The 20,475-nt window shown below is 45.6% G+C and overlaps 1 long non-coding RNA gene across 1 annotated transcript in view; it reads right to left on the bottom strand.

Moving 5' to 3' along the window:
• The window catches only part of LOC140398528 (uncharacterized), a 64,673-nt gene that overhangs the window by 15,990 nt on the left and 28,208 nt on the right, over nt 1–20,475 (bottom strand). Inside the window, exon 2 of the long non-coding RNA XR_011937503.1 lies at nt 8,695–8,859. This is a non-coding gene — a long non-coding RNA (uncharacterized lncRNA). The remainder of the gene's footprint in view (nt 1–8,694; nt 8,860–20,475) is intronic.

Below are 20,475 nucleotides of genomic sequence, written 5' to 3'. Positions count from 1 at the left end.
AAGTTTTGGTCATGAGGTAAGAGGACCACTTACATTGATTAAGGAAAAATTGGTGGGTGAGAAATCGGAATTTACACTATTGATTACGTGTCAAATGTTAGGGAATGATTAAATAGAGCAGGCGAATTGGCTGGACAATATTTGAAAGTTGCACGAAATGTGATGAAACGGGTAGCGGACAAGAAATCCAAAGTTCGTAGTTTTGTCAGGGGGTATAAAGTTTTAGTATTGCTACCAGTGATTGGTGAGCCTTTAAAAGCTAGGTTTTGTGGACCGTATCAGATTGAAAGGAAATTAAGTGAGGTGAATTATGTGGTAAAAAAAGCAGATAGAAGGAAGACTCACCGAGTGTGTCATGTGAATATGCTTAAAAGGTACTTTGAAAGGGAAGGAGAGAAAAAAGAGGTTTTAATGATTCTAACTCAAAGTGACAAACCAAATCCAGATGACTGAATTTGACATACCTCAAATTAAATTGGAAAATGAGGATGATCTTAGAAATTGGGATGAATTGTTAAGTTACCTTCCAGAGGAAAAATGAACTGACCTGAAAGAGTTATTGATATCACATGGGCAAGTTTGTAGAGACAAATTGGGAAGTACTAAAATGGCTATAAATGATGTAGATGTGGGAAATGCTGTTCCTATCAAACAACATCCATATAGACTTAATCCTTTAAAATTGGCACAGGTTAACAGAGAGATTGAGAGTATGCTGAAGAATGGCATAATTGAAGTGGGTTGCAGCCAATGGAGCTCACCCATAGTGATGGTACCTAAACCAGACGGTACCCAACGGTTGTGTGTGGACTATCGAAAGGTGAATGTAGTTACAAGAACGGACTCTTATCCTATCCCGCGTTTGAAGGATTGCATTGAGAAATTGGGACAATCTGCGTTTATTTACAACTTCCAGACATGGAAAGAACATTTAAAACATCGTCTGGAGTTCTTCGATCGACTTCAGGCGGCGGGTTTGGTGATGCACCTAGCCAAAAGTGGAATTTGGAGAAGCCCGAATCACTTTCCTTGAGGAGTTTCTGATACCTTCAAGACGAAGGGAAATATGCAATTTCTTAGCATGAGTGGATTTGATCGAACAGTTGTGCAAAGGTTTTGTGGCGTGATTACTCCACTGATGGAATTGCTGAAGAAACATTAAAAAATTCAATGGACAGCGAACTTTCAACAGGCATTTGACTGCCTGAAAGCTGTGGTAACCAATGTTCCTGTATTGGAGAATTGCAAGGGGCTCTGTGGTCAGATTGAACTAAAGTATCTGGGGCGGGATTCTCCGCAATCGGCGCGATGTCCGCCAACCGGCACCAAAAACAGCGCGAATCAGTCCGGCATCGCGCCGCCCCATAGGTGCGGGATTCTCCGCATCTTGAAGGGCCGAGACCTCACCTTGAGGGGCTAGGTCCGCGCTGGACTGATTTCCACCCCGCCAGCTGGCGGGAAAGGCCTTTGGTGCCCCGCCAGTTGGCGCGGAAATGACTTTGCCGGGCGGCGCATGCGCGGGAGCGTCAGCGGCAGCTCACGGCATCCCCACGCATGCGCAGTGGAGGGGGTCTCTTACGCCTCCGCCATAGTGGAGACCATGGCGATGGCGGAAGGAAAAGAGTGCCCCCACGGCACAGGCCCGCCTGCGGATCAGTGGGCCCTGATCGCGGGCCAGGCCACCGTGGGGGCACCCCCCGGGGCCAGATCGTCCCGCGCCCCCTGCGTACCCCGGAGTCCGACCACGACGCCTTGTCCCACCGGTAAGAGAGGTGGTAAATTAAACCACCTACCTTACCGGCGGGACAAGGCGGCGCGGGCGGGCTCCGGGGTCCTGGGGGGGGCGCGGGGCGATCTGGCCCCGGGGGGTGCCCCCACGGTGGCCTGGCCCGCGATCAGGGCCCACCGATCCGCGGGCGGGCCTGTGCCGTGGGGGCACTCTTTTCCTTCCGCCTTCGCCACGGTCTCCACCATGGCGGAGGCGGAAGAGACTCCCTCCACTGTGCATGTGCCGGAATGCCGTCAGCGGCCGCTAACGCTCCCGTGCATGCGCCGCCCGGAGATGTCATTTCCGCGCCAGCTGGCGGGGCACCAAAGGCCTTTTCCGCCAGCTGGCGGAGCGGAAATTAGTCCGGCACGGGCCTAGCCCCTTAAGGTTGGGGCTCGGCCCCCCAAGATGCAGAGCATTCCGCACCTTTGGGGCGGCGCGATGCCTGACTGATTTGCGCCGTTTTGGGCGCCAGTCGGCGGACAGCGCGCCGATACCAGAGAATTTCGCCCTATTTCTGGATCATTTGGGTGATTTAAACTCATAAAAGTAATGCCTTTAACCTGATGTGTTTCTGTTTAAAGGTGTTAAGTCTCTCTTGGACGTTGAAAAGAATAACTGAAGGATTATTTAGTGTTGTAATATTTTCAGGGTTATCTTTGAAGTAAGGGGTGTTAAGAGATCCAATGTTTATTTAAAAGGGTTAAGTTAAGTTTGTAGAATAAACATTGTTTTGTGGTTAAAAACCCACATGTCCATAATTGTAATCCCACACTAGGGAACAAGCCGTGTGCTCGGAAAAGCAAGAAATACATTAAAGGGGGAGGTTGGTTGAACTCCATGATACATTTTGGGGTTCTGAAAATGCCTGGCCCATAACATCGCCATGGCGCCACCATGCCATCCTTATAAGGTGTTATCCTAAATTCGCAATGTTTTTAGCCATTCCTTTAAACTGATTTAACAAAACACCTAATTGTATTGTGGCCTTTAAGATAGCATACAACCCAAAACTCAATGGAACTTAGTCGTAAAACAATAAAACAATTTTGCATCTTCATAAACAACGTGCCCTCCTGTAAAGCATTCCAACCAGCAGAAATTCAATCTGGACCATTTAATTTAAAATTGTGGTTACAGAATAAAATTCATCGATATTATAGATTCCAAAATGAGTAGAATTGTCAAAATCTTACAACAGGGAGGATGAGTGAGCCGGAACCCTGGGCGCCTCCCCTCAGGACACTTCAAGGGTGTGTACTCACTCACAGTCCCCTCTGTCTGCACCTGCACCCACCACTGCTGCGCAGGCCACTGAGAGCTCTTCTGCCTCAGAGCAAGAGACCCTTATCAGGCCTTTGCCCTTCAGGCCTCGCACTCCCTGAAGACATCTACCATGGTCATCATCGGGATGAAGCAGTCAGCAGGCTGCCTCTAGCTCTGCTGCAGATGCCTGGGCTGCAGCCAGGCAGAGCGGTAGGGTAAGGCAAGTTATAAACTTTTGATGCCACCCTCTGGTTCGCGGGTGTACGTAGGAATGTAAGACGTGCTGTCGCTCAATAAACTGCACTTTTCTGAAATCATTTATTTAGGAATGTGAATGTTCTGGCCAACTGAGGGTGTTGTGAATTTGTACTTTGGAATTATCTTACGTTGATCTTTCATCATCTTCCCACTCAATGATAATGCTGCACTCTGAGACGAACGTTCATGTGATGTCGAGCTCAGTTAAACTAGCTTCCGTAACCTTGTGTATTGTCAGGGAGATGTGTTAAAGTCCTTATTAGAAGCGTATGACTTAAAAGCTTCTAACACTTCTTCCTCAAGGGACACCAATGAGTGAGAGCAGTTCATCAGTTCATCAACATTGATTCTCGAATGACATTTGGCTCTCCTCGGTGATAGTGCCCGAACTCAAGACGTGCACTTTAAGGTGAGATACCTCAGAAGATCCTCATCTCTGTCGAGGCAGTGTTTGAATCATTAGATGGTGACAAAAGCGCCAAGGCTTATTTTGCATTGCTCTTGTACCTCAGTGGGCTTTAAGTTCACAGAGTGAGCCCATTCACAGGGCACCACCAACCAAAGCTGAGATCATGGCCGGGGGGGGTCCCGGCGGGAACCACTCCGGCGTCGGGCCGCCCCAAAGGTGCGGATTTCTCCGCGCCGAGGCCAAGCCCTCACCTTGAGGGGCTAGGCCCACGCCGGAGTGGTTGGCGTGCCGCTGGGCAGCTGGAAAGGCCTTTGGCGCCACGCCAGCCAGGGCCGAAGGGATTCTGCCGGCTGGCGGACGTCCGCGCATGTGCGGGAGCATCAGCGGCTGCTGACATCATCCCCGACATGCGCGGGGGGGGCGGGTCACTTACGCATCGGCCATCGCGGAGGCTATGGCCGAGGCGGAAGGAAAAGAGTGCCCCCACGGCACAGGCCCGCCCGCGGATCGGTGGGCCCCGATCGCGGGAAAGGCCACCGTGGGGGCTCCCCCCCCCCCCCCCCCCCCGGGGCCAGATCGCCCCCCCCCCCCAGGACCCAGGAGCCCGCCCGTGCCGCCAGTCCAGCCGGTAAGGTAGGTGGTTTGATTCACGCCGGCGGGACTGGCATGACAGCAGCGGGACTTCGGCCCATCGTGGGCGGAGAATCGGCGGGGGGGGGGGGGGTGGGGGGTGGGGGGGTGGGGGGGGAAGGGGGGGGGTCCCGCGGACCGGCGCGATTCCCGCCCTCGCCGACTTTTCGGTGCCGGGTCGGAGAATCCCGCCCCATGTCTCAGTGAACATGCAAATGTGAATGCATGATTCAATCTCTCAACAATGTTTGGATGTCACCTGAGATAACAGGTAATAACATTGAGGGCTGGGAGGGATGTGGCCCTATGACCTCACTTAACTTGACTTTTCCTGGAACCTGTCAACATTTAAACTATTAGGTGTATGTCTCCCATGTCTTCCTTCCTCCGTGGCATCAGCATGCGCACTGATTCTCAGCAGCCCCTGAACTCCTTGGACCTCTGCATCTTCACCTTCTGATAAACCCTCATCTTCCTCCAGTCCGTCCTCTTTGCATTACCAGATTGTGAAGGACACAACACACTGCGATGATGTGGGAAACCCGATCCGGAGTGTGTTGTAGTGAGCTACCTGAGCGGTCCAAGCATCTGAAGCGTATCTTAAGAAGTCCTTTGGTCTTCTCTATGAGGGAGCGTGAGGAGCTGTGAGCAGCGTTGGATCTTTCCTCGACAGGACTGTGAGGTGGACACCCCAGAATTATCAACATTGTTTCAGTGGGTACCCCTTACCCCCAGACAGCCAACACTGGGGAAATTCTGGCTCTTCAAACATCCCAGGTACCTTGGAGTGACTCAGGATGTAAGAGTCATGGCAACTCCCAGGGTACCGTGCACAGACGTGGGCAGGATGGGAGAATTCTGCCCCTTGAGTGGGTTCCTTCCCTCTCTCTCCATTACTCCTTTCATTTACCTTGCAACTTTTGAACCCTGTCTACTGATTTTGCTGCAGGCAGAGATTTTTAGAAGAACTCAACCAGCACTGAAGTCTCTCGATGAATATCCAAATTGTCCGCCCAGATCCTTAAGCCACCTCGATGTCAAAAGCACCAGAATCACTGAATGAAAGTTGCATTTCCACCCAGTTCAGCCTGAAGCCAGATGAGTCATCAACATTTAAGAGCTGTTTACCTCTTTAATTTTATTGGAACTTTTGTTTTATTCTTTCATGGGGTGTGGACATCACTGACAAGGCCTGCATTTTCCGCCCATCCCAAAATACCCTTGAACTGAGTGGCTTGCTGAATGAGACACAGTCTGAGTGAGTATATTTGGGACTTTGGAGCAAAGTGGGAATTCGGTGCATCGGGGAAGAGGTGCTCTTTTGCTTTCTAACTTGGTCTTTCTATCGTGGTCTTGCCCTGCTGCAGGAGTAGAGGCGAGTTATTTGCTGAGTTATTTGGTAAGTTATTTGCCGAGTCGTTCAGCTGCTGCAAGGAAGCATGGGAAAAAAAGACAACCGTGATGTTGCAAGAAACTGGTAAGTTGATTGGCTGGAAAGTGCTCAGTGTCAGGGGCACTGAGTGACAAACTAGCGTCTGGAATAACAGAAAGTTATATAGAGGTGGTACCAGAGGACTGGAAGATTGCAAATGTTAAACACTTGCTCAAAAAAGGTTGTAAGGATAGCCCCAGCAATTACAGGCCAGTCAGTTTAACACCAGCAATGGACAAGCTTTGAGAAATAATTATTCGGGATAAAATGAGTAGTCACATGGAAAAATGGAAGATTAGGAAGAGCGAGCATGGATTTCTAAAAGGGAAATCATGTTTAATTAACTTGCTGGACTTTTCTGAGGAGGTAACAGAAAGGGTCGATGAGGGTAATGCTGTTGATGTGGTGTGCATGGACTTTCAGAAGGCATTCGATAGAGTGCCACATACCAGACTTGTGAGAAATATGGGGCGGGATTTCTAATCCCGCGGCAGAGTGTCCACGTCGTCGTAAACGCCGTCACGTTTTACGGCGGCATGAACGGGCCGCTGCCAGGACTAATTCTGGCCCCTACAGCTGAAGCTGTTCGCACCGCTCCAGCTGCCGATCCCGGCGCGAACTATGTGCCATGGGATCCGCGCATGCGCAGTGGTGCCAGCGCCAATGCGCTCATGCGCAGTGGCCCCCTTCAACGCGCCGGCCCCGACACAACATGGCGCAGGGTTATAGGGGCCGGCACGTAGGAAAGGAGGCCCCCAACCAGAGAGGCCGGCCCGCCGATCGGTGGGCCCCGATCTGGGCCAGGCCACATCAGAGGTCTCCCCCCCCACAGGCCACCACCCGACCCTTCAACGCCGAGGTCCTGCCGGCTCAGAGCAGGTTAGAACGGCGCAGACGAGACTCGTTTTTATTTTACGGCCGCTCGGCCCATTCGGGCCGGAGAATTGCAGGGGGGGGGGGGGGCGCGTAGAGTGGCCCACGACCGGCGCCGTGCCATCCATGCCACCGTCAATGGCGCCGATTTCCCGCTCTGCGGAGAATCGCGTGCCGGCGTCGGTGCGCCGTGGCCCGGTCGCAGTGATTCTCCGGCCCAGCCCAGGGCTGGGAGAATCCCGCCCGTTATATCTCATACAATAAAGTGGGCTGTTGGAACATGGATACAAAGTTGGCTGAATAATAGGAAGCAGAGGGTAATGGTCAATGGATATTTGTTGGGCTGGTGTTCCCTAGGAGTCGGGATTGAGAGCCTTGCTTTTCCTGATATATTATTAATCTAGATCTTGGTTTGCAGGGGATAATTTCAAAATTTGCAGATGATACAAAACTTTGGAGTATTGGAGTATTGTAAATTGTAAAGAGGACAGGTAGAACGTCAGAAGGACATAGACAAACTGGTGGAGTGGGCAGATAGATGGCAGATGAAATTCAATGTGGAGAAGTGTGAGGTGATGCATTTTGGTCAGAAGAACACGGAGAGACAATATAAAATAAGGGATGAAATTCTTGAAGGGGTGTAGGAGCAGAGGGACCTGGGTCTATATATGCATAGACCATTGAAGGTGGCAGGACAGGTGAAGAGAGCAGTTAATAAAACATATAGTATTCTGGGCTTTTTTAAAATAGGGACACAGAGTACAAGAGCAGGGGGATTATACTGAACCTATACAAGACACTAGTTAGACCTCAGCTCGAATATTGTGCACAGTTCTGGGCGCCACCCTATAGGAAGGATGTGAACACATTGGAGAGAGTGCAGGAGAGGTTTATAAGAATGGTTCCAGGAATTTCAGTTATGATGATAGATTGGAGAGGTTGGGATGTTGTCCTTAGAGAGAAGAAGGTTAAGAGGAGATTTGGTAGAGATGTTCAAAATCATGGGGCGGCATCTGGCGCAGTGGTTAGCACTGGGACTGCGGCGCTGGACCCGGGTTCGAATCTCGGCCCTGGGTCACTGTCCATGTGGAGCTTGCACATTCTCCCCATGTCTGCATGGGTTTCACCCCCACAACCCAAAGATGTGCTGGTTAGGTGGATTGGCCACGCTAAATTGCCCCTTAACTGGAAAAGAAAAATAATTGGCTACTCTAAATTTATAAAAAATAAAATATCATGAGGGAGCTGGATGGAGTAGATAGGGAGAAACTATTACCACTCGTGAAAAGTTCAAGAATGAGGGGACACAGAATTTAATGTGATTTTCAAAAGAAGCAAATGATGTTTGAACATTTTTTTTCACACAACGAGTGGTTCGGGTCTGGAATGCACAGCCTGGAAGTGTAGTGGAGGCAAGTTCAATTGACCATCAAGAGGGCATTAGATGATTATTGGTATATAAGTAATGTGCAGGGTTACGTGGAAAAGGCAGGGAATGGCACTAAGCCAAGTTGCTCATTTGGAGAGGTGGTGCAGAAACAATGGGCCAAATGGCTTCCTTCTGCACCGTAAGAATTCTGCTATTCCTCCCTAAAGGATATTAGAATGGTTGTATCTACAATCAATGATAGTCGCATGATCACCATTACTGGCACTAGTGTTGAATTCCAGATTTTTATTTAAACTGAAATGAAATTCCTCAGCTACCATGGGATTTGAACCCACATTTCCCTGGCTGGGCTTCTGGATTACTAGCTCAGTGACATTACACTTTGTCACCTTAACTCTAAATCATTACTCTATCCTCCCCACTCTGTATGTGTTTGTGTGTGTCCACAACAAAATAAAATCTGTTGTGATTAAACGAGGAGACACCAAAGAGGGAAGTTCGACCATTCCTCACCTGATTGTAAAACTTTATATCTATGTTCTCTGCTAGCCCATCTGTTTTTCCAACATGCAAATCAGCTCTGTCATGCAGACTTCTCACCCTGACTTTATAAGACCCCAGTTGGAAACTTGTGATTAATTCTCATGTCAGTGACAAGTCTCACTTACCTGAAAGGTTTTCTCTTCTAAGTCATTCAATTTCCTGATGCAGAAGGATTTCCTGATTTAATTTACTTTTCCCATCACCTTCATCGCTGGACTTGAGCTGCTGCAGTCCAGGATAACTGGGTCTTCATGTGCTGCTCAAACATGCACATTGTTTGCCAAAAAAAGCTGAACGGACAAGATTGTTTACTTTTGGATGGTTGCATTGTTCTGTTAGATGATATATTATTGAGTACATTCCTTTTAGTGGCTCTTTATTAAATGGTTATTTTGTTTTATGAAGGTCAAGCCTTTTCCTTTCCCCTGCTAATATGTGAAGCTTGGTTCGCCATCTGAAAGTTAACAACCCGTTGTTATTGTTTGTAGAACGATATCACACCTCGCCCTGTTAAAATTGCTGATTATTTTCTTCACTTAATTCATTTTTTATATTTAATTCTCGACCAACACCACCAAAACAGACTATGTGGCTGCTACCCCATTCGTGCTGTGGGAACTTGCTATGTTCACACCGGTTGCAGCATTTCTCACATTATGTTAAAAACCCAGCTGATGTTCGATTCGAGGGTATCCCAAAACCGAGATGGGTAACCTAGAACGCCGGTTCTTAATTGTTTATTTTGCAATTTGGTCTAATGTGAGGAAAGATATACAAACCAGTGAGGGTAGGTCCAGTCTTGTAATCATTCAAATATAATAATATTAATTAAACTGTTAAACACACAACAAGAAAGACTGCAATACAAATCAAGACTACAACCAACTACAGTAATAATTATATACACAGAGTATAGAATCTAGAACATAAAATGATACAGCGCAGTACAGGCCCTTCGGCCCACGATGTTGCACCGAAACAAAAGCCATCTAACCTACACTATGCCATTATCATCCATATGCTTATCCAATAAACTTTTAAATGCCCTCAATGTTGGCGAGTTCACTACTGTTGCAGGTAGGGCATTCCACGGCCTCACCACTCTTTGCGTAAAGAACCTACCTCTGACCTCTGTCCTATATCTATTACCCCTCAGTTGAAAGCTATGTCCCCTCGTGCTAGCCATTTCCATCCACGGGTGAAGGCTCTCACTGTCCACCCTATCTAACCCCCTGATCATTTTGTATGCCTCTATTAAGTCTCCTCTTAACCTTCTTCTCTCTAATGAAACCAACCTCAAGTCCATCAGCCTTTCCTCATAAGATTTTCCCTCCATACCAGGCAACATCCTGGTAAATCTCCTCTGCACCCGCTCCAAAGCTTCCACGTCCTTCCTATAATGCGGTGACCAGAACTGTACGCAATACTCCAAATGCGGCCATACCAGAGTTTTGTACAGCTGTAACATGACCTCATGATATCCCTCTACCAATAAAGGCCAACACTCCATAGGCCTTCTTCACAACCCTATCATCCTGGGTGGCAACTTTCAAGGATCTATGTACATGGACACCTAGATCCCTCTGCTCATCCACACTTCCAAGAACTTTACCATTAGCCAAATATTTTGCATTCCTGTTATTCCTTCCAAAGTGAATCACCTCACACTTCTCTACATTAAACTCCATTTGCCACCTCTCAGCCCAGCTCTGCAGCTTATCTATGTCCCTCTGTAACCTGCTACATCCTTCCGCACTGTCGACAACACCACCGACTTTAGTGTCATCTGCAAATTTACTCACCCACCCTTCTGCGCCCTCCTCTATGTCATTTATAAAAATGACAATCAGCAACGGCCCCAGAACAGATCCTTGTGGTACGCCGCTTGTAACTGAACTCCATTTTGAACATTTCCCATCAACCACCACCCTCTGTCTTCTTTCAGCTAGCCAATTTCTGATCCACATCTCTAAATCACCCTCAATCCCCAACCTCCGTATTTTCTGCAATAGCCTACCGTGGGGAACCTTATCAAACGCTTTACTGAAATCCATATACACCACATCAACTGCTCTACCCTCGTCTACCTGTTCAGTCACCTTCTCAAAGAACTCGATAAGGTTTGTGAGGCATGACCTATCCTTCACAAAGCCATGCTGACTATCCCTGATCATAGTATTCCTATCTAGATGATTATAAATCTTGTCTCTTATAATCCCCTCCAAAACTTGAATTAATTCGGTTCCATGTCTATATATTTTCCTAAACTGAGAATATCCCTTGTCCAAAAACAACATCACATAGGGTTTCACTCTCTGAGCCAAAACCAGCAAATAAATACGACACACGAGTTGAATCCTTAATTTTGGGGAACCCTTCTTCTGATTCAGAATAGACTTTTGAGGTTTCTAACATAGAATCGTGCTTTCTGGAGAACTTTAGCTGCTCATCAGCTGTTCTTCTCCTGCAGTGATATATTGCTAACCCTGCTAGTGATATATTGTTTATCGCTTTTGATCCCATCCTATCTGAACAACTCGTCTTAGAAGTCATGCCTTCAGCATGTAAATGTGACATGCATTCTTATGTCTTCACTTTCAGCTCCTATCTTCTGTACAGTTCTATACTCTATTGTTCTCCACTTCATCTGTTTACCCTGCTGCTAAGCTCATTTGTTTATCAAAAGTCCTCAAGGCAGTTGCACTCTTATCAATTCTTTTTCATCCAATCCTTTAAACTTTATTTTATCCAATTCTTTTATTCAAGCTTCTTGACAATTAGAACAGTGACTACACCTCCAAAGTATTTCATTGGCTGTAAAGTGCTTTGACTGTCCCGATTCTTTTTTGTTACTTCTTCCTGTACGTATATATCTGCCTGCCCAACTGTCTGCCTGTCTATCTGCCTATCATCTATCTCTGTTTATCCAACAGTAATCCTTCACAACCTGACTATTTAGGAAAGAACGACAACCATATTACCTTGTGAACTTTGCTGAATACCAGGAATTAGAGCCAAGCTCTGTCGACCCAGCAATTCTGCAGGCCTGTTTGATATGGACTCCAGAATCCGATATCTGCTTTCAGCTGGCAATGCTAATTATTCTATGAATACATTAACGGAGTCAGGGAGATTTATGAATGTTTAAGCTTTTTTGTACAATATTATCACAATTCAATTTCCCTAGCATTTTTTTCTTATCTGCTGCTCTCTTAATAATTCATGCTGGGATATGATTCCTATCTGCCAACATCATTCCTATACTTCACCAAAGGAATTTTGGCAAAGTACTTGGCTCTGGACAACATCATTTTCCAACATGGGTCACTGAATAGTGACTAAGAGCAGCAACACTAGATAATTCTTAAATCCTGTGCCTGAGGGACCATGAAGCAACCATATAGCACCCGCGCCACTACCCTGCCTGAGTTCAACTAACTTAGCAACACATCATATATATTTGAAATGAAATGAAAATCGCTTATTGTCACAAGTAGGCTTCAAATGAAGTTACTGTGAAAAGCCCCTAGTCGCCACATTCCGGTGCCTGTTCGGGGAGGCTGGTACGGGAATTGAACCGTGCTACTGGCTTGCCTTGGTCTGCTTTCAAAGCCAACGATTTAGCCCTGTGCTAAACACCTTGATATTTCAGAGGTAATTGTTCAGGTAACACCTTATTTTGCCTCAAATCTGCTTGCCAGTAATTTTAATCGAACAGATGAAGTGGGTATGATCAAAACAAAAATATCTTCGAGGATTTGTGAAAATATGCAATGACAAAAATGCCGCTTAGCACTTTTAGCCCACTCCTGATTTTCACTGTCAATGACTCAAGAATGCACCTAATCTCGTGAAGGAAAATACTAATTACATATTAATTTTCCAAGAAATTCTTTGATATTTTCCTTTATCAGCTAAAGAAGATTGAACGTAAGCACCGGTAGATCAGTTTTAAAACACACATTAATCAGTGCCAAATGGGTTTCCTTTTATCTCAAAGGAGTAATGGAGATGTAGCTTTTCAGGATAATTAAGCAGTGTTCTTCACATGTTATTTCTTCATGTGTTGTGATTAGTTAATTTTATTGTGTTTAATGCAAGACTTCATTCTTCTAGGTGTCTGGTGTTAAGAAAAGTTCAGAATGAGAAACACTGACCAAAGCAAGAAACACAATCAGGATCGAACATGTTTGGTGAATGTTTCTGTGAAAAGTTTGATGCAGGTCAATGCTAATTCTTTCAGAATTGCTCCCTCCTTCTTGGATTGGATTGGATTTGTTTATTGTCAAGTGTACCGAGGTACAGTGAAAAGTATTTTTCTGCGAGCAGCTCAACAGATCATTAAGTACATGAGAAGAAAAGGGAATAAAAGAAAATACATAATAGGGCAACACAACATATACAATGTAACTACATAAGCACTGGTATCGGATGAGGTCAGTCCATAAGAGGGTCATTTAGGAGGACTTTAAGTTTAGTTGACCACAATTAATAAAACCTGCACTCACCGTCTTGAATATTAACTGTGTACTTAAGTTTATGCCTATGGCTAGTTTTCTGGGCTGAGAACTGCCCCAGAATTTGGTATTTTAGTTCACCTATTAATAATTTTGCATTGCAATATTCAGCAAGGAGTGCTCAAACTACCGACACTCTCTGAGCTGATTTTGCCAATGTCACCCTGGGTTGAGCTTCATCCCCGATGGTCTGTGTGTCTGTGATCACGAGCATCGAGGATGCGATTTTCCAATGTGCGCACCCAGGAACGTGCATTCGTAAAATTGTGCCTTGCGTAAACTAACCCCTCACCTTGTCTTGTCTCATGAGGAATTGGTGCTGAAAATCCACTTTAGAGGGATTCATGGGAATGGACGCATGTTATTCTGCAGTATGTCAATCCATCTGTGGCTGTGAGACTTAAGAGTGACAGCACTTCGAGAGTACTTCATTGACTGTAAAGCACCTTCCGCGTCCCAAAGCTGTGAAACATGCTATAGCAATGAAATTTCTTTATTTCCATCTTTTCAGGAGTTCTTAGCCTATCTGTACCTTTCGTGCAATCTCATGTGCTTTAGCACAGGGCTAAATAGCTGGCTTTTAAAGCAGACCAAGGCAGGCCAGCAGCACGGTTCAATTCCCGTACCAGCCTCCCCGAACAGGTGCTGGAATGTGGCGACTAGGGGCTTTTCATTTCATTTCATTTCATGTCATGTTGCAACGAAGTTTAGAATTTTTGTCCTCAAGCTCTATATTTTCTCCAGGTCATGATAATCATGCAACAAGGTGGTAAGAATTAGAATTTGTTTGGAAGAAAACATGGAGGCAAATTTGAACAATTAGTCTTACAAGCTGAAAACTTCAGAGAAAAAAATAACTGATAGTCTCATTGGCATGGCCATCAGATATGCAATGTGATGCATTACACAGATGACATAATGAAATTGCAAAGTACATAGGAAACTGAAATCAAATTAATTATCTAGATATAATAATGTTTATTAGTCACAAGTAGGCTTACATTGACACTGCAATGAAGTTACTGTGAAAAGCCACTAGTCGCCACACTCCAGCGCCTGTTCAGGTACACTGAGGGAGAATTTAGAATGTCCAATTCACGGGGAGAACGTACAGACGTTGCACAGACAGTGACCCAAAGGCAGGAATCGAACCCGGGTCCCTGGCGCTGTGAATCCACAGTGCTAACCACTGTCCCACCATGCCATTATAAACCTGAATTTGAATGCCACAGCGGAAAACCCTGGGACCAGCGTCCTGATTCTGGGACATTAAGGAGTTCTTTTAGCGTATAACATTTCCATTCTAAACAGATAATTACATTTTCCCTCACTCGGATATACCCCATTTTGTAGCTGTGAGGATTCACTATTGGCAAATGGAACAAGTTGGATTGGATTTGTTTATTGTCACGTGTACCGAGGTACAGTGAAAAGTATTTTTCTGCGAGCAGCTCAACAGATCATTAAATACATGAAATGGGAATAAAAGAAAATACATAATAGGGCAACACAACATATACAATGTAACTACATAAGCACTGGCATTGGATGAAGCATACAGGGTGTAGTGTTATAATGAGGTCAGTCCATAAGAGGGTCATTTAGGAGTCTGGTGACAGTGGGGAAGAAGCTGTTTTTGAGTCTGTTCGTGCATGTTCTCAGACTTCTGTATCTCCTGCCCGATGGAAGAAGTTGGAAGAGTGAGTAAACCGGGAGGGAGGGATCTTTGATTATGTTGCCCACTTTCCCTGGGCAGTGGGAGGTGTAGATGTGGAGTCAATGGATGGGAGGCAGGTTCGTGTGATGGACTGGGCGGTGTTCACGACTCTCTGAAGTTTCTTGCGGTCCTGGGCCGAGCAGTTGCCATACCAGGCTGTGATGCAGCCCAATAGGATGCAAACTCGCCATTAAACATGCTCTTAATGAAACAATTTTCCCTCTTACCACAAAAATAATTCAGAAGAAATTGTGTCTGGATGTATTTAGACAGTAATCCTTGCCGGGGATTGCCTGCACAAAGCACCAACTGTTAAGTTCAGATTTGCTTTTTTGCTGTTTTGCTAGTTATTACCACATTATGTTTAGCTGATTAATAATGTCAGAGGCTGTGAGCACAACGAGCTATCAAACCTCTTAACAATTCTCTGCTGTGTGGATAATGGTTTTGAGCACTGCTCCAACGTTTTCATTAAAGTTTCAAAACAAACCCCAGGAGGTGAAATGTTTATTGGTGGAAAACAATTTAAAATATTTTTTGGCATTGTTGCTGATAAAATACATCAAATATCCTGGAGGGATTCAATTTAGAGGCTCCCCAAACAATTTGTTCTGCTTCACATTTTTTTTCCCATAACAATATTTAAAATCCAGCAGTGCCTGATAAAATCAGTTGGAACAATGAATGCACTTCCTGTTTTGTTATATCTTAAAACTTCTCATCTGACCACAGTTGCATCTGGTTGGCCGAATATAGTACATAGAATCACAGAGTTCTGCAATCCAGAAGGAGGCCATTTGGCCCATCGAGTCTGCACCGACCCACCAAAAGAGCACGTGACCTAGGCTCACTTCCACGCCCTATCCCTGAATCCTAACCTGCACATTCCTGGACACTAAGGGACAATTTAACATGGCCAATCCACCTAACCTGCACATCTTTGTACTGTGGGAGGAAACCTACGCAGACACGTGGGGAGAATGTGCAAACATCACACACACAGTCACCCGAGGCCGGAATCAAACCTGGGTCCCTGCCGCTGTGAGGCAGCAGTGCTAACCACTGCGCCACCTGTACCACGTGGGTTGCAGAAGTTAAAAGGTATGGCAGGGCTGACATCATTCCATCAGACCATCTAGCATTTGGCCTAAGAGTGCCTATTGGGCCTGATTTTAACTCTTTAGTGGATGACTTTTGAATGAGTTAAAATATTGTCCATTGAGTATAATTTTCTTAGAACTTCCCCCACTTCCGTTGACTCACGATGCTCATCTGCTTCCCTACCCCTAGTGCCTATAAATTTCTCCTTAAACTTTTCCAGTTCATCTCTTCTCATTTAAAAACTGCTTAAAATCTCCTTCCTTCACCAGCCACCTGCCCTAATATCTCCTTGTCTGGTTCAGTGTCAATTTTTGCCTGAATACACTCCTATGAAGCCCACTGCAATGCTTTACTGTGCTAAAAAGGTGCTTTTTTTAAAACTAAGATAGTTTTCAAATTCAGATCAGCTTTCAAACAACGGCTGTGAAATACTTCAATACTCCACACTAGCCACAACCCAATATGTTCACATTTCAAAAAGCCCACATCCATGCAAATATCTCATAAAATTTCCTTTTCATTTTTACTTCCAGTTGTTTTTGACATACATCAAAATGCAAATGTTTTGCTACTGGGGAGTGGGGTGATCCTGTATCTTCGGCATTAAACAAACTCAGGTCAGAGACTGCATGATCCACATCAAGGTTAACACCCTTAATTCTACCTCAACAATATGTCTTAATCACAATCTCAGTGAGCATCCACAGCTCCGGCAGCATTGCACCATTGGGGATCTTTCCGTTTCCCTCAACAGTATCTGACCTTTGTGTGTCAAGCATCAATCTTGTCAATGCTGTGGTCCATCCCCAAATAGGAACTGGATGGAGACTATCCAAAATGGTTTCCCTTCAGAACATCACAGGTGGAATGCTGGGGGAGCCCTGTCCCCAGAAATTCCCATGTAAGGGAAGTTCAAACTTCTGTTGGGCAATTGCCCTGCAATGGAAACCATCCAAAACTCCACTTTGAATCACAAACTTTGAATGGTTTCAACTGTTTCGCAATAATAGATACCAAGACAATGTTAGAAGAATTGAAATCACTTTTAACTTCTGGATTTCTACCTATCCTGGCACCCAATGGCCCCTGCCCCCCCCCCCCCCACATAGGACCCCAAGACTACCCACCAACCCCAACACCCCAACTACCCCACCATCCCACGGGACTCCCCCAACTCCACACAGAACTTCTGACTACCACCACACCAACTGTCCCCCCCCCAATCTCCAGACCACCCACACCACCCCCTGACCACACCAGCATTCAACTACACCCGACGGATCTCCCCCAACCCCCCACAGAACCCCCTGACTTACCCAACACTCCACACAGAGCTCCCCAAACCCAAACCCATGGAACACAACTGTGCTGCAGGACCCCCAATTAACCCCCGTTGACTCCACACAGGACTCCTCCCTCCACAGGACACCCTCCATCCCCTGAGTCCCCACAGGATCAATGAACTTCATCCCCATCACTCTGGCTAGCCTGTCCACCCATGCCTACACCCCCATCTACCTTCCCCACCCCTCATCTATCCTTCCCAAGCCGACGACACACCCACACCACTGACAACCCTCCCCACCCCTCAACTACACTCTCACCCCCAACTATCCCAACTCCTGAATCCCCTCAACACCCCCCACTGACCAAGCCCCTCACTGACCAACCCCCTGTCCACCTGATCCCCCACGAGCCCCCACACTGACCACCCCTACATAGATCACAATCCTCACTGATCACCCAATACCCCCACTGACCACTTCCCCCCTAACCTCCATAATCCCCCAATGACCACCCCTCCACTGACCATCCTCCCCACTGAGAACCAATCGCCCCAGACTGCCTTCCTGACTACCTGATCCCCCACCCACTGGCCCACCCTACCGTCCATTCCCCCACCTACCTATCCTACCCCCCACCTCTGCCCCCCCACCCCAGAACAACCCTACTCCCATTCCCCCATGCCCTTAATCCTACCTATGCGTTACACACATACCTCCACCATGGCTTCTCAAGGTGGATGGATCTTGACAGCTACCTGCTTTACAGCAGCTAGTGCAGTAAAAAAGGAGTTATGTCTTCCTTTCATCTACATCTCCTGCACTTAACTGAAGGCCTCAGGATCCCGCTGCACTGCACCTTTCTCAACCAGAAGGTCAGGCAAAAAATGTGAGGCTTTGTTTCAGGGGTAACTGTGGAGTGGAGTAGAAATCCGACTGTGATTGTACTCCTCAGAAATTACAGCCCAACGTCTTTTAAAGTGGATATTTCAGTTTCTACCTTAATCCCATATCTTTATTTTGCCCTCTATAAAATAATTAAAATGTGAATGGTGATCAGTGGCCTTTATTTCCTTATTTGCTGTCTGTGATAATTCTTCAATCTGATTGGCTGCTCAGCCTGTTTGATGACTTCAGTTGTCCTGGACATCAGAGTTTCCCAATTGGTGGCATCAGAATAAAATTGACATTGTAATAGGAGAAAAGTCATCACAGATCTCGCTAGATCTTTATGGGTGGCTTTTTTCAAGGTTAGCGACAAGTGTCAACCCTTCACTGCTGATTGCAAAATTGGAGCCAATACATTCACATTGCTGGTGGGAGCCTTCCTCACCAGGACCTCATGCTGAAGATTCAGATATGTCCCTCCCACCAGTCTCTAACTATTAGAGCCTAACGGTTGGAAAATCATTGGCTGCATTCACCTGAATTTCCCGTATGGCTGCCAGTTTGTAAGGCTTGTCACAAGCAACACAGACTCAGAACATAAGCCCTAATGTGTGAACATACAAATAACACTTCTTATTACCAGGAGATCCACTTCAACATCAATAATTTCATGAAGAACAAGTGTATTTTGAGGATATTCTAGGTTGGTTTTCGAGCCGAGTGTTAGGATTGCTTGAAAACCAAACTGTGCAAATTTCTCAAACATATTGCTGGGTTAATTTGCGATTAATTCCTCTTCATGAGATGTTCTGCGTTTCTTAACTCCAATGACATTTTGATTGTGTTCTACACCAAAACCAACTGCAATTCAATTAAAGTGATCATCTGTCTTGAGGCATGGTACTATTTTCTTCCCACTGAAGAGTTTTGGAGCTACAAATTCAGGCAAAGCTAAAATATTGAGTGAAAGGAACAAAGAATAAACTTGCATTTGTGGAATGCTCTTTACAACCTCAGGACTTCTTTAGTGCCGTACCATCTAGTGATTAGTTGCTGTCGTTAATACAAAAAAACAGGTGGTGGTAGTTAAATGAAGAATGTTAGCCTGACCGTGAGAAATTTAAAAAACAAAACTGCGAAATTTATATAACTTTCCTTCAAAAGTCACTTTTATCTTTGTGTATCTAGCTATTAACTAAGATTTCACCTTCACCACTCATAAATTATAAGCTATTCCTTATTTATATAGACAACTGAGTATCTCACTTCTCATTGGACTTTAGAAGAATAGAGGGGATCTTATAGAAACATATAAAATTACGAAGGGAATAGTTAAGATAGAAGCAGGGTGGTTGTTTCCACTGGCGGGTGAAATTAGAACTCGGGGGCAGAACCTCAAAATAAAGGGGAGCAGATTTAGGACTGCGTTGAGGAGGAACTTCTTCACCCAGGTTGTAAATCTGTGGAATTCCCTGCCCAGTGAAGCAGTTCAGGCCACCTCGTTGGATGTTTTTAAGGCAAACGTAGAGTTTTGAACAGTAAAGGAATTAAGGGTTATGTGAGCGGGCAGGTAAGTGGAGCTGAGTCCACAAAAAGGTCAGCCATGATCTTATTGAATGGCAGAGCAAGCTCAGGGGGCCAGATGGCCTATTCCTGCTCCAAGTTCTTATGTATTATGTATTCATGGCACAATGTACAATTTTGTGAACAATTACCGCTCAGTGGATTCGAAAACTGAAATTTGAGTCTGACTACAACTCAGATTTAGGGGATGAAAGTCTCTTGCCTTTTCTGACTGTAAAATTTCCAATAGAACAAAGTTTAAATGTATCTGAATTCCTTTAATAATGCGTACAAATCCATGGCACAAAACTCTCCATTAATTCAACACTAATTGGTGTTGATTTGTGTCAGTCTGAGAGGGGGCATAATAGCTGTTGTGGTACATGGGAATGTTAGATGTGCAGTAGAAGTTTCATGTTGAGAATGTTAGAAAAACAAAGGCAGTTTTAAGTGATTTACATTTGTATTGGTAAATATGAGGAAATGGTAACATTTTAAGTGGGTTTAATTTAATGTTTCTGTGCCTGGAAGGGTAAAGCTATAGTCAGATTCATGCTGGACAATGGTGTTTGTATGTGTGGGTGTTGGTTAAGTTCCAACTGCGCTTAGAGAAGGCTACAGCATGAAGAAAATAACAAAAGGCATAAGCATGTGGGCGTTGCTTAGCAACTGAGCCTTGTGAGGTGCAGAAGCTTTTAAGTTTTAGATCAGCTAATTTGTCGGTAGTTGGAGACAGGACCTTGGGAAGTGAACATCAATCAACTCTGCCAGAAGAAAGACTGGACAGAATGGGAGCTGCAAAGAGGCAGGCTTCGGAAAGTACAAGATAATATCCAG

Source organism: Scyliorhinus torazame, chromosome 21, assembly GCF_047496885.1.
Source record: "Scyliorhinus torazame isolate Kashiwa2021f chromosome 21, sScyTor2.1, whole genome shotgun sequence".
In the NCBI taxonomy this organism is placed as follows: domain Eukaryota; kingdom Metazoa; phylum Chordata; class Chondrichthyes; order Carcharhiniformes; family Scyliorhinidae; genus Scyliorhinus; species Scyliorhinus torazame.
Note: the sequence above shows the minus strand (reverse complement) of the source record. Positions and strands in the feature narration are given on the sequence as shown.